The following is a 12422-nucleotide window of genomic DNA, read 5'->3' as shown; positions in this document are numbered from 1 at the left end:
TCATCACCCTTGCAATCTGTCCTAACATGGCACTGCAATTAATAACGGCAACACTTTAGAGACAGTCTCTGTAATAGACTTCTTTGAGCTCCAACTTGGCACAAACCACCACAAAACGATTCACATTCATGTGATTTGTAGGTACTTCAATCCAATCTAGATTCAGCACAAATCATCCTGATCCAGTTCATTATTTGGGCAAATCAGTTGCACAGCACTATTTAATATTGCAAATTACAAGTGAATTGTGAGAATGTGGACAAAGCCAAAGGCCCAGTCTCAGCCATGGATGCTGGGATTCTGCATTATAACTCAACATGATGTCATCCTTCTGTCTTTAAATTCTATCAACAGACTGCCCTTGGTTAAAATTCATGAACTGCACATTACGAGTTGATGCATCCTTATTGTCATGCAAAACAGCATGATAGGGTAAACCCAAGTTTAAGGGCCATCTGAAACTCAGTTTTGCTTGTTACCTAGCAATTTCTTTTTTAAAAAAAACATACCTAAGAATAATTTCTTTTAAAACGTAGTATATTTTATGAGAACTGATCTTTGCTAACTATAGCATTGTTGATTTGCATGCTGCTATAGATTGGGTTTTTAAAAAGGAATGAAATAGAAAAGGGCCATATTTGAATAGTACTAAAGGTGATTCTTTGAAACTGAAAAATGAAAAACTGCAATTAAATCCTTTTCCAGCTTATTTTACACTTGCACCCCCTAACAAATTGCCTCCTTAACTCATCCGTTGCAATATTCTGGCCTATCTGCCTATATGTGTTCCATATGATAGGCATCTTCACATATCTAAAGGGCTGTCACATGTGAGATGGAGCAAGTTTGTTTTCTCCTCCTCCGGACAGTAGGACCTGAAGCAATGGATTCAAATTACAAGAAAGGATATTCCAACTAAACATTAGGGAGAACTTTCTGTTAATAAGAGTTGTTCAATAGAGGAATAGACATCCTCGGAAGGTGGTGGACTCTCTTTTCTTGGAGATTTTTAAGCAGAGGTTGGATGGCCATCTGTCATGGATGCTTTAGTTGAGATTCCTGCATTGCAGGCGGTTGGACTAGAGGACACTTGGGAACCCTTCCAACTCCATGATTCTATGTATCCAGACTTGTGGATCCAGACTTGTGGATCCAGACTTGTGGATCCAGACTTGTGGATCCAGACTTGTCATTCCAAGACTGGAAGGACTCCTTCTGTTCACAGAAAGGACTGAGATCCGGTGGTGGATCCCTACAGAGAAAGGAGGAAGATGCTTTCAAATATTCCTCTTTCCCGCTGCAGTCGTCAGCACCACCTCCCAAACTGTTCCAGCAGGATTTCTCAACCCTCCAGATAGGCCTGGGTGATTCTTCTTCTTCTTCTTCTTCTTCTTCTTCTTCTTCTTCTTCTTCTTCTTCTTCTTCTCCTCACTCATAGCCGAGTAAGATTGTCTTCCATAAACACAGTCTTATGTGACTGTGGAGGCCAGTTCTGGATCCACACATCCTTCCACAGTGGGGACATAGGTTTCCTGGTGGGAGTTGATCACGGTGAGGGTTTGCCAAATGTGCCTTCCTCCTGGCATGTTTCTCCCTTCCGTCCTGAGTTAGAGCGTCTTCAAAGTCCATGGCACCTTTGGTAAAGGCTGTTCTCCAATTGGAACTCTCGCAGGCCAGTTGTTGGTGTTTATACGACATTTTCTTTAGATTTGCCTTGAGAAAGTCTTCAAACTTCATTTTTTGTTGACCACCAGCAGTACACTTTCCATTTTTAAGTACAGAATAGTCAGACCATTGTTTCAACTGGCTCATTACTTGCTACACTGACTGATAGTGGATCTCCATAGTTTCAGGCAGGAGGAGTTTCTCCCAGCCCTACCTACTGATACTGGGGGTTGAACATGGAACCTTCTGCATGCCAAGCAAATGCTCTGCTACTGAATGTGGCCCTGGGCTTTCACACAGTTTCTCATTTTTTCTGATCTTAAATTCAGTTCTTCACATTTCCACATTAGTTTGTGACTTTTTTAAAAAAAAAGTCCTCATAAAAATTCACTAACAAGATCCTCCTAATATATACATAATTCTGTATGCATTTTTGCTTTAAATGCACACTTTGCAAGGCCTTCCCCCCATACAATGCATTTTTATTTTCACATTTTACTTTATTTTCACATTTTACTTTGCTGGAGAACTGCGTAGTAAATTTAAGAGCAAGGTGATTTTTGAAGGATGGCTGTTTCAAACAATGGTTTCATGTATGGTATCAGAAAGTGTGGATTGGGGCCATTAAATGGGAACTGAATCACATTTCTCCCCCAGCCCTACCTCTGGAGCAATTTTTCTCTGAACTCATGGGGCTGCAGAAAGATTTGGCAAGCATCTCCTCTCCTTCCTCTAGCAGGAGCATCCCATGAGCTGAATTCTGTTTGCAGGAACTCTGGATCCGACCCATTGTTTACTGAAAAGACAGCGGGAGCTTTTATATGCGAGTGCTGATGTAAACATTATTCAGTGTTTTATTGCGGAAATGCGGTTTTGATCCACAATATGACGCTGAAATCTCAAGCCCAGTTGCTAATTGCAAAATGATGTTTTTTGTCTCAATAATTAATTTCACTGGTGCTAAACTGCAAATGGAAAGAAAGAAAAAACAATTCCCCAGTTTGCACTCATTTGCCCACATGTTGCCCATAGAACAGATGGTTTCATTTCAAAAAGCACAGTGCAGCCCCGTTCTGCTCTCAGGCAGCAACTCACAAGATGCAGGCTGTGAGGTCATAACCATATCCACACTTACAAGGAAGTAAGGCTTGGACTAGATGATATGTTTGCCATGTGATTATCCATCTCAGGCTAATTTTACAAATCCAGTGCTGGAGTGCAGGACTGGTGTCAGAAGTTGGCATCTGCTGAGGTTTCATTCTCCATCAAGGGGTTCCTTGACAAGAGCCCCCTAGACCTGCTGCAGAGGAAGTTTTTTCTGCACCAGACTTCATGCCATGGCTGGCTTATATCGGACAGTGTGGTCCGGCCACAGAGACAATCAGCAGCCTGCAGCCTGGAAACTCAGTTGAGGTTCCACCAGTAGGCCACCGTCTTTGATCAACCACCATGGAATGTAGTGGGACCAGTAATCGCAGTTGCTCTGTGTCAAGGTCAGATAGCAATTTCTTGCTTAGAAGTCCCATTTGTTCAGAAAAGGTTAGGAGCTACTTTTCTGAGGAATGCCACAATTCAGGGAACACTGGAGAGGTCCAAGGAACACAGATTTGGGCACCTAGGCTTAGTGGAGGAGAAGGCGGAGAACCACGTTTGGATTTTGAAAACGATACCAATATGGTGAGAGTGCCAGAGTAGGAAAGTGAGCAGAGTCTGAGTCCATCACGTCTGAGATGGTAGACAACAGGACACTACCAGGCTCCAAAGACACACTGTGCAGAGTTGTAGGTATTTTATAAGGGGAATGTAATGGTTCTAGGGGTTGCTCGTGCGTAAATCGGCACCACACCTGGGTGGGTTGCCTGAGTGAACCCTTTCTGTCTGGACAGCCACTCGCCCGTGGCTGTCTCAATCGCTGGCAGAATCCGTCAGTGGGCGTCTCTTGAACTTCTTCCAGCATAAAAGTTCTTTGACACCTAGTCTTCGCCTACTCTCCCTGCGCGGAAGCCTTCTGCGCAGGGAGGGTGTGGGCATCGGAGGACCCGTGCTCTCCCCGCTGGTCCCCGGCGAGGAGTCTTGGAGCCACCTCGCCGATTCCCCCATCTGCCCCCCTTCTCCACTGGTGCTACGCTGATTTCCTTCCCCAGAAGATGTGCTGCTTCTCTCCCTCCCGGGACGCTCTCCGGAATCCCTCTGGAGCCCTCCCTCTCCCTCTGGCTCCGATGGCAGTTCCCTGACAGGGAACCTCTTAAAACCTGTGCCTCCCTACAAAGAATGGATTTGTGACCAAACAGAAAGAGTCCAAAGAGCAATCCATAGCCCTAGTCTGCTATGCTGTAGGGGGCTTGGACGGGGTGAAGACCTGCTCAGATCTGCTGGTGTCTGTTACCAGGGAAGCTGCTGGCAGCTGGGAAGGGGATCCCAAAAGAAAGGACTACCCCAATGCTGAATTTACCTTCAAAATGGGATGTGAGCATCAGAGAGTTTGGGAAATATTTTGTTTGGCCATATTATTGATTTCTGATGATGCGATGTTGAAATGCAGATTTCCAAAACGATGGGCCAGTAGGAAGATAATCTGATGCAAGATTTGTCCACAATGTTCACACATTACAGCTTTTTACGAGGGGGGGGGGGGGAATCAAACTCTTCAAATCAGGAAATTCCAAAAGTGAAGTTAGCCATATTGCATACGCTGCACAGGTTATGACATATGTTTTTAAAAATATACAGTAATGCATTGAGGTTTACATTTAAATTGGCGAGGGGGAAGGAAGGTGAAGAACAGAGCCAAGTTACTGCTATGTTAGGAAAATAAACTTTTGGAACTTCCTGATCTTGAGAGTTTGATTTCCTACACTTAAGGGCCTGTCAACATTAATTTTATTTTGCTTTCTATTGCACTTGGTGTTATAAAATAAGAGGGTTTAGGGAATGCAACCTAGTCTTCAACTCAGTGAGGTATACTTAGCACTTACAGAGTCCATTTCAGTTATAAAAACTACATCATGTATACGACAGCAGGAATCCTTACATCAGCCCTATAAGGTAGGACAATCTCATGGTATTCGAATTGCAAAGGCTGGGTAGGGTCTGAAACTAAGAAAATAGAAGCTTTATAAAAACTTAGAAAGCCTTACCAGCCACTGATCACCATTGGTGAGGTTTTCCTTCTTACAACTTCCTGAATTCTGCCCAGCCATCTTCCTTTTGCTGTGCCAGAACACCATGGAAATGATGATACAGTGGTACCTCGGGTTAAGTACTTAATTCGTTCCGGAGGTCCGTACTTAACCTGAAACTGTTCTTAACCTGAAGCACCACTTTAACTAATGGGGCCTCCTGCTGCCACTGCGCCGCCGGAGCACGATTTCTGTTCTCATCCTGAAGCAAAGTTCTTAACCTGAAGCAATATTTCTGGGTTAACGGAGTCTGTAACCTGAAGTGTATGTAACCTGAAGCGTATGTAACCCGAGGTACCACTGTATAGTAAAGAGCATCATTTCCATGCGGGTCTGACTAGTGCAGGGGCATTGCCCAGAGGAATTCAGAAACCTCTGAGGAGAAAAGCGTTTCCCCAGCTGTGATCAGTGAGGCCTTTACCTAGAGCCATAGCTTGGTGATCTTGTGCCCCTGGAAGAACTGTCCAGATTGCGCCCCCTAGCCACAAACAAATTAGGTCCTCTTTCTGCCTCCTCTCCAACCCCAACCCCCCGCACCCATTCAATTCCTCACACAGTTCACTTTGTAATGGATTCTTTTTTGTACTGAATTCTGATTGAAGGCGGACACCAAGATGGGGAAGGCTGACCTAGATGATGGTATATAGGCGTCTCCCCACTTATGTGTGGGTTACGTTCTGGGCCCCTGCCTGCATAAATGAAATTGCATATAGTGGAGAGCACCCCACTTTAATAGGGAGAAGGGCATGGGAGCCAACTCCTTGGAGCCAAGGTTCCTTCACCCCCCCAATGTATTTGAGGAGGTCCCCCCCCCCGCTCCATTAATGGACATTGCCATTCAAATAGTGTGCGTGCGTTCCATCTTGTGGTTGATTATACAGGCTTACCTGCCCTCCCCCCATATATTTTATTCAAGTTGGCACCTTTGAGGGACGGTGTGAGAAAGGAGAGAGAGAGAGAGAGCAGTGACTCCAGTGCCCGGCGGGGGGTCTTGGCAGTCGATTTTAGCCCCCTCCCCCTTTGTCTGCGCCCCTGGCGGGGGCCCACCTCACCACCCCCTACCCACAGCCCTGCTTTTAACAAACTTCAGTTCCCAGGATTATTTGGGGAAAGCCATGGCTGTTCAAAAAGCTATAGCAGTGCTTTAAATATACAGGGTTGTGTTCAACTTTTGTTTATTCAGAGCAGACCCACTGAAATTGATGTGCCTACAATAGCCACGGGGTCTACTCTGAGCAAAAGTAGTTAACTACAGCTGCTTGTGCAAATGTGGCCTTACTCTGTGTTGTACACTTGGTGGTCTGCTTGAAATAATTGACAAATGAAACTGCTTCGCATGAGTGGATTGTGTGCCGGGATTATGAAACATCTACTTATAACAGGACAAAAACATGATAATGATTTGCTGGAAATGGTGATTACTACACCTGTTGTTTACACTGCCCACCTCTCATAGCAGAGAAATGACTTTGTGCTGTTGCCTCCAGTACAAAAGGGCAGCAGGGACACATTTCACTATCTACTGTCGTTTCCATTCCCATTCCCTCCATTGCAACATCATCTTAAGGCAGCCCTATATTGAGAACATTTGATTGTCCAGAAACCCCAACTTCAAATGTTTGTGATTTGCAATAACAACAACAACAACAACAACAATAATGTTAGTACCTCCACGCCATCTTATGTTTAGCACTACAGCCAGAGAGCATCTGGCTCTTTATTCCAACGATCCCATGTGACTATCCCCCGGAATTCTGAAAATCTGTTTCAATAGTGTCGCCGTTGGAGTTCGATCTGAAAGCTGTTTCCTAGGCAACCAGCAGGCTACCCCCCAAAAAAGAATTACCATGTGGTGGCAAAGGCTATGCGCAAACCCTGGCATTATCTCCTTCTGAATGCGGGGCAAAGATTTCTGCTTTGTAAAAAATTGCAATCTCCACACTCACGTTGGGGACTTCTAAGTCAGCCTCAAAAACAGGATGCCGTTTGTTAAGAAAATATTTGGAACTGCGGCCGGCTGGCCGTGGAATGAGCTTAATGTGGGGTGAATGCTTATATCCAGCCCATCTTATTCTAGCATTTTTACCCCAATACCATTCATATGTGAATTTCTAAAAATAATAATTTCAAAATGCGTATTTTAATATATACTGTAGATTGTGTGTGAAGACCCCCCCAAACCACCCTCAAATGAAGATACAATAGACACAGATTTTAGTTTAAGGTTTTTGGCATTCAAAGCAGGACATTATGGGGTCAAATTGGAAACCGGGACAGTTTCTGTAAATGCAGGACTGTCCCTGGAAAATAGGGGCACTTGGAGGGTCTGCTGTACAAAGATAAAAATCATACCCATTTCCTCAACCACCAGCAACATACAGCCCCCAGAATTTTCCCCATGAAGTGAAGGGGCCCTCAGCCTGAAAAAGGCTTCCGACCCCTGAAATGTATAATGTTCAACAACAATAGTCACAGGAAGAAGAGAAGACTTTATCGAAGCCAAGGACATCTGCTTCCTCCAGTAACCTTACTTGTCTGGAATGTAATGGTGTCCATCTTCTCCAGGCATAGGCAAACTCAGCCCTCCAGAGGTTTTGGGACTACAACTCCCATCATCCCTGGCCACTGGTCCTGTTAGCTAGGGATGATGGGAGTTGTAGCCCCAAAACATCTGGAGGGCCGAGTTTGCCTATGCCTGATCTTCTCCTTCCCTTCCCTGCTCCGGTTTCTGAATCCTGTTTGCCATTAGTGTGCCACAAGGAAGAATATGTGATAACATTCCCATCCCACTGCAAAGGAACCACATTTTTAAAAACTGTTTATTCCTTTGGCTTCCCTCCAATTCCACTCCATAGCAAGCACATCTGGTGCTTTGCCAGGCAAACTCCTACACAGCACATGATCTATGCAGTCCAAGGCAAGTTTCATTGTCTCAGCACTTGTGCCATTGGTGAAGCTCTTAAGACGATTCCTATCTCTGTGGGAAAGGAACTGAATTCCGAACAGGAAGCGTCCCGTGTCATGGATCGTGACCGACCTCTGCCAGTGACTGACAGGTCGGCTCAGACACATCACTGCCTGCTTCATGCAAATGTTAGGAAGCATAACAAAGGTGGCTTCGCTATCCTCTTGAGTTTGTTTTGCTAGAAATTGGCTGGGTCTCAGGTATTCACTCACTCATTTCATGTCATGCCCTGCATAACCTCCTGAAAATTTCTGCTAAATTCTTGGCAGGAAAGTAAGCTGTGGTATTAAATGGAATCAGATTGTGTCTAGGTCCTACAAGGGAAGCTACAGCACTTCTTTATTACACTATAGTGTTTTATTATCACTATTATTAAGCCTAGGAGAAGAGAGTCAAGCCCATTCCATCCTTATTGTTTTGTTTGTTTCCTTTCATTTAACACTAGAAACACTAACAAATGAAAACATATAAAAAACAATTACAAATATCAACATTATTTCAAATCCAAAACAGAAAAAGACAGGTTTTAAAATCTCCTCATAAAAGCCTCATTGAATAAAGAATGTTTTCCCTTTCCATGACCTTGCTAGCTGAGGTTGATGGGAGTTGGAGTCCAACAAGTACAGTGGTGCCTCGCAAGACGAAAAGAATCCGTTCCGCGAGTCTTTTCGTCTTGCGGTTTTTTTGTCTTGTGAAGCAAGCCCATTAGCGGATTAGCACTATTAGCGCTATTGACAGTTTAAGGGCTATTAACGGCTATTAAAGGCTTAAGGGATTAGCGGTTTTGCTGCTAAAAGGCTTTTAGCAGCTTAGCGCTTCAGAAAAAGGGGTTTGGGAGCGGAAAAAAACCTCAAAAATTTTCGTCAATTTTCATCTTGCGAAGCAAGCCCATAGGGAAATTCGTCTTGCGAAGCGCCTCTGAAAACGGAAAACCCTTTCGTCTTGTGGGTTTTCCGTCTTGCGAGGCATTCGTCTTGCGGAGCACCACTGTACTAGAAAGTGGCCGGTTCTTCTCCCCACCCCACACTGCATAGAAGCTGTTTGCCATGAAGAAGCTGTTCCTACCATTAGGAAGATAGAAGTTAAAAGCTCAATGCCTCTCAGCTGAAGGGTTTTAATGGATCAATGCACATTTTCAAGTACATTGTAACATTGCACTGAGAGGCAGAATGTCTGAGTAATTACACAGAAATGATAATTTTCATCAAATTATCACATGCGAATGGCGGACCTGGTAATTAAGGAGCCAGTATTAGAAATGCAGTGTTGTTTTCACTAACTACAGCAATTTTGTTTGGAGGGACAAGATATGGTTCACAGAGTGGCTTGCTTTATATAATATTCATTGTGAATAACCCATGTTTATTTTAACATGGCATTTGGTTTATGTGTGTTTCGTGTGTGTGTGTGCACTTTAGTTTGTTGTACAGAGTTGGTGGGAAACAAAACACAATCTAGTCTAACTCTAGGATGTAAAATCCAGACACAAATATGCCAATGTTCCATCCTTATTTATCACTCAGATTTGGATGGACTGACTCCAGAGAAAAGCATTTTTTAAAATACCTGCACCGCTGCTAAACTTACTTTCATGTGTATTTTGCTTGGAAAAGAGCATCACAAAATTCAGAGAAGTGAGAATTTTGAAGGGTTCCTGTGTTTCAGTTCACATATTGTTTGGGAAAGTGTGAATTAGTAAACACAAATTCTGCCTCATCCCTAGCAGTAACCAACTGTGGGACAAAACCAGGACAGAAAGTGACAGAGCGCTGCTCCCAGCTGGAACCATCCCAGGACATCATTCATAAACTACTAGCCATTCTGGAAAATACCGTAGTACTTTCTTCTCACTAGCCTTGGCTAGCAGGCTGCCATTTTCTCAAAAGAAGACTTGTTTATTGGCAGGAAACAGATGAGATTTGCAGAAACAAAAGGTCTGTGACATTCTTCTGAAGCAACTTTGTGGTTGTGGGGCGGGGTATTGGTTTGTTTTTGCTTTATTATGTATTTTGGGTTCTCATTTTGTATTTTTATGTTGGAAGCCACCCTGTGATCTTTGGAGGAAGGGTGGTATACCAGTTTAATAGAACAGAATTCCTAGTATGGTATTAGAAGAGACACATTGGGACATGTCAGAATCAGTGTCCCAAAATGTACCCAAACCTGGTTCTATCTCATGAGGACAGAGGTACATTCTCATAATATTCTCTTTACTACACTACTCATCAGTAGCATAAGAATTGGCACTAAAAATCAAGTTACAAAAGCATTTGTCAAGAATGCAAACATGTAGGAATTTAATTCTCTTAAACCACTGTGTGCTATTCCCATTTAGCTTTCTCATACCTGTAGCAGTGGTGGGAAAACTTTGTTCCTTCAGATGTTGATGAACTGCATCTCATATAATCCCCGGCCATCGGCCACACTTGTTAAGGCTGATGGGAGCTGTAGTTCAGCAACTTCTGGAGGCCCAAACATTTCCTGCCCCTGACATGTAGTGTGCCCTATTGCTTGTTATTATTTGTGCTTTAACTTTGTCAGACATGATTAACCATCCCAAAGAAAGCCTTGCCTGAGGTTACAAGTGCAGGCTTATATTTCAGTACAGAACCATTTAGCAATATATGTTAATTGTTCCCAATTGGGCTTAATAATTACATACTGTTGCCTAGGGGTCTTATCACTATATTGACTAGATTAGTAACGTACAAAAACCATTGGAAAAAGCCCCATTTTGCAGTCTTCCTTTCCAATCTTGAAGCAGAAGTTTCCATGGAAAATCCAAGAGCCAGTCTGAATCTTGATGGGTTCCAGCTGCCCATCAGTTAATCCAGCATTATCCCATTTTTTGTTTCCCATAATGACATGCTTCTTTGCTGTCAGTCACACTGCATCATGGGTTTTTGCATTTCTTGAAGTCAAGTCTATCCTTCTTGTGCATTAATGTCTTTCAGTATTTACTTTTTATTATGCAAGATTTTATTAAAGATTTTGATACATACAAGTTTGGTTTGGTTTCACATAGTTAATAGTTCCTTGATAACAAGCTTCAGTCCTTATTCAATCAGGCAGGCATATTTTATTGATATCAGTTGGCATCAGAAGTGTAAAAAGATAAAGAGAACACTGATATTTTGTTCTCATACACGTGTGTTTCAGCTAAAAGAATGGGAAGCTACCTTACACTGAATCAAATCATTGTCCTAACTACTTCAACATGGTCTAATGTCTACACTAACTGGTAATAGCTCTCCAGGGTTGAAACCCATCTACCTGCAGGTCCCAGGGATGGAACCAGAGACCTTTAGGAAGCACTCCTTCCTGCTGAACATCATGGCCCAGGAAGAGAAGGGAAAATACTGGAAGTTAATGGTTCTGCAGGTGGTGCCATCAGGAAAGGTTTGGCTCCTTGGACCATGATATCGCTTGAGGAAAGGCTTCTAGCAAGTGATGGGTTGTATCTCACAGCTGTTGGCAAAAATGTGTGTGCTAAGGGTCTCACAAATCTGATCACTAGAGCTTTAAACTAAATCTGGAGGAGGGGTGGAGACAATACTACAGATGGCAGGGGAACACCTGGTGCTGGAGATAATAGCTTCATTCATAGAATCACAGAATTTTATAGTTGCAAAGAACCCCAAGGGCCATCTATTCCAGCCCCCTGCAGTATAAGAATCTCAGCACACAGTTCCCCATCCAGTTTGAAACCAGAATGTAAGAAGAGCTCTTCCCAAAGCAGTTTAGTGTCAGGGGGACACCCTTTTTATTTAGGCTTTTTAACTCTCTGTTTAGGCTGTGAAATTCTCTCATGGAGCTCCACTTCTCAGAGTGGTTTAATAATCAGCTTTGAAAACTGAAGCTCTGGGAGGGGAATAATGGTCTCCTAGCAACTATCAGCATCCTTAACAAATTACAGCTCCCAGAATTCTTTGGGGGAAGTCATGGCTAAAGTAGTATCATAGTGCTTTAAATGTATGGTGTGGAGATTCAACCGCCAGAAGATTTGGACTCTGTATGGAATGGGGAACATGCCATCTTGTCCTTTGCCTCGGGCAGCAAAATGCCTTGGGTCAGACTTGCTAATCAAAGCTCCTATTAAGTGAATATAGGGGAATTAATGGAGAAGTATAGAGGACAATGACGACAACCTCCCATCACCAGGGCTACCACTCTAAGGTGTGCTTGTGGAGCTGTTAGATATTTCAGACCTTTCCTTCCTCCCCTGAGGAGAAAGTGAGCATCTGCTTGTAAAAAGATTATTAGAAAGGAAAGGGGGGAAATCCAGCTAGGTGAGTATTCTCAAAGTGGTGAGAAGAACTGTGCAGAAATACAAGTGGCAGTTATTCTGGGAGGTATATCAAGGTTACAGGGCCATTTCAAAAGTTTTAATGCTTCTCATTCTGTCTTCCACTTCAGCTCCACAAGCCTGAGCATTTAATAGCCACTGGTTTTCTGTCAGTTTTAAACATCTGTGACTTTTATGACTTTGACCTTTCCTAGTGACTTTGATATTATCAAAGCTTTTGGGTTTTTGTGTGTGTGCTTTTTTTTTTTTTTTTTTGGACTTTGGGAGCTAACAGGAGACCCCCTTCTGATTTCAGTTACAAGACCAT

The 12422-nt window shown here is 43.3% G+C and overlaps 2 long non-coding RNA genes across 2 annotated transcripts in view; one reads left to right on the top strand and one right to left on the bottom strand.

The window, feature by feature from the left end:
• Positions 1 to 12422, bottom strand: part of LOC310661177 — an 860679-nt gene that overhangs the window by 219133 nt on the left and 629124 nt on the right. The gene's annotated exons all lie outside the window — the stretch shown is intronic.
• Positions 1 to 12422, top strand: part of LOC310661171 — a 400681-nt gene that overhangs the window by 67591 nt on the left and 320668 nt on the right. The gene's annotated exons all lie outside the window — the stretch shown is intronic.

The sequence above is a fragment of the Podarcis tiliguerta genome, assembly GCF_965153285.1.
Source record: "Podarcis tiliguerta genome assembly, chromosome: 12".
Lineage (NCBI taxonomy): Eukaryota > Metazoa > Chordata > Lepidosauria > Squamata > Lacertidae > Podarcis > Podarcis tiliguerta.
Note: the sequence above shows the minus strand (reverse complement) of the source record. Positions and strands in the feature narration are given on the sequence as shown.